This window comes from Ictidomys tridecemlineatus, chromosome 2, assembly GCF_052094955.1.
Source record: "Ictidomys tridecemlineatus isolate mIctTri1 chromosome 2, mIctTri1.hap1, whole genome shotgun sequence".
Taxonomy (NCBI): Eukaryota; Metazoa; Chordata; class Mammalia; order Rodentia; family Sciuridae; genus Ictidomys; species Ictidomys tridecemlineatus.
This window is the reverse complement of record NC_135478.1, coordinates 192596860-192599796: the sequence shown is the minus strand read 5'-3', so window position 1 is coordinate 192599796 and position 2937 is coordinate 192596860.

Genomic DNA, 2937 nt, shown 5'->3' with positions numbered 1-2937 from the left:
TATCTTGGTTATGCTTTTGAAATCCCCTTTACATAAACAAATGAGTGGAGATACTGAAAGTCCATTTTTAAGTTCTTTATAATCTTTATAGTCCTTATTGAACTCCATTTCAGCCTCATCTTTCACTTCTATTTCTTTCTTTCACTTAGCTTTCAATCAGTTATCAAATTTTATCTGTTCTACCTCTGTAATATCTCTGGAATCTCCTACTTGAAATCTCTGTTGCTGTGGATCCCTTATTTACGGAAAATAAAGCCCAAGTCCTTACTCCAACATTAAGAACTTTGCATTATCTAAGTTCATGTCTTACTTCTTATTGCCCCTAACTTGTGACCCAAGACAAACTGAGATGTTCAACATTCTTTGGAAACAGTAGTTTTCTTATCCCTTTGCCCATTCCGTGTCTTATTTCATATAAAATTATTTGAGCATTTCTTTTTGTCCCAATGCCCACAATTCACATCTCACATCCCACACCTCCCTGCCTCTCTACTCAAGCGTTTGCTTTTTTTAAAAAAAAACATGTACTTTTAAAGAAATTACCTAATCACAAATAAGATTATGTTTTTGAACCCCCAGATTTTTATTTTAAACTGACATGAAACTTGTTTTAAAGTTTTGTTTTAATCATCATTTACTAAAACACCTTTTGTCAACTTGGGAGTTCGTGGCTCTTTTTCCTTTCTTTTTGTATTTTTTTGGTGGTACTGGGATTTGAACCCAAGAACTCAGGACCTTGCACAGGCCAGGCAACCACTGAATTATATCCCAGTCCTTTTTATTTGTTTTTTGTTTTGTTTTTTTTTTGAGACAGTCTCACTAAATTGCCCAGGATGGCCTTTAACTTGCCATCTTCCTACCTCAGCCAGGATTAGATTGTGCCCACCAAACCCAGTTTAGAGTTTGTGTTATAATAATTATTTTAAAATTCTTGCATCAAGTTACATAATCTGAAGTTAGTTGAAATGTGCCACAAAATACCTTGGTAGAATAAGGAGGGAGAAAGAAAGGGAGAGAAGGAGGGAGGGAGAGAGAAATTAATTATTAGCAAATTGACAAGTCTCTTTTTTTCTGATAAATTTCTGTTTCCTTGATCAGTGGTTTTTAGAATATTTGGGTATGGAATTTAGTTTTTGAGCAACGTCTTAGGGAGGACCCCAATAAATGACAAAATGTGGCTTCACTGATTTAGTTTGAAGCAAAAGACCATTGCTCTTAATTCCAGTGGCCTCTGAGCACCAGCCTGGAGCATACTGTGCAGCTGTGTCTTTGATGATAACTTACTGTGACCTAACAGAACTTCTTTGGTTTATAACTGAAACACATCTCACCACTGGGCAAATACAAGCTTAAATTTATATTACATAAATAGCCTTCAAAATGACAAGAGAAAAAAGTAATTATTTTTTAAAAAGTGATTTTCCATTTTTTACATTTCAAATGTAGTCTTAAGGGAAATTTTTTAAATGATAGAGATTTTTCTACAGTGCATTATCATTTTAAAGTTATTTCATAATGAAAAGGAAAACATTTTTATTTCATAAATTTCAGATTCATAGATGGAATGTATTATTGATAGCATTCTTAAAAAGTTACTCAGAACAATTGGACATGGTAGCACACACCTGTAATTCCTGCTGCTCAAGAGGATGAGGCAGGACCATTCCAAGATCAGGCCCCATCTTAGCAACTTAGAAAACCCTGTCTCAAAATAAACATTAAAGAAGGCTGAGGATGTAGTTCGTGGCGAGTATCCTAGATTCAATCCTCAGTAACTTCCCACCACACACCAAAAGTAGAACAGATAAGTCAATATAAATCCAAATCTTCATATATTTCATCCTTAAACATAAAAGGATGCCCCCCTGAATAAAAGCCAATTTTTCTGCTTTCTTACAAATTTTCCAATAATTATTTCTACTGTTTGGAATAAATCTAAATGGAGACATCACTGAGATCTTTAAAAACCCATGTAAAATTAAGAAAAAGGTTTGAGTTGGATTTTTCAGCGAGTATTTAAGGAAAATTTTTACAAATTTGAAATTGTCTAATTCTTTCTTCTTGATAATTTTTATATTTTTTAAGTTATGAAATAAGGAATTTCCTAAAATCACACTATTTGAATATATCATTTGTTACACTTTTAAAAGCATAACCTTCTCCAACCAGTTATTTTATTTTCCTTTCTAAAAATAACTAGATGACTATTTGGTAATCCTATCTGGTTAAAAAAAAAAAGAAAAGATACGAATTTTTAAACACTCCCTCATGTACTTAATTCATTTTTTTCTGTATTTTTATTGGTTCATTATAATTATACATAACAGTGGGATTCATTGTTACTATATTCATACATGTATATGAATGATATCACAATATAATGTTACCAATATTCCTAGTTTTTGATTTAAAAAAATTAATTTTAGTCAAATTCTAGCACAGCTGTCATTTCATTTATATTTTTGGAGTGCTGAAAATTGAACCCAGGGCCTTGAGCTTGTGGGTAAACACTACCATTGAGTTATAACACCCACCTACCTTACCCTACCTTCTGCCCAGAAATTATTAACAGTTTCAACACCCCTGTTTTGTCTTTTTTATTCTTTTAGTTATGGAGAATGAACCCAGGAATGTTCCACCACTGGGCTGCATCCCCAGTCTTTTTTGTCATGTATTTGTTTGTTTGTTTTACCATGAGATAGTTTCTTACTAAGTTACTCAGGTTGGCCTCCAGCTTGTGATCTTCCTGCATAAGCCTCCAAAGTAGACAGCTTTACAGGTATGTGCCACCTCATCTGAGTGCATTTTATTTTTGCAAAGGATTTATCACTATGTAAAATATCATACATATTTAATGATCTACTTGTTTATTGCCTGCATTTATGTACTTATCATCCAAAAAAAAAATTTCCCCCTTTCTTCTTTTCTCTCTTTTCC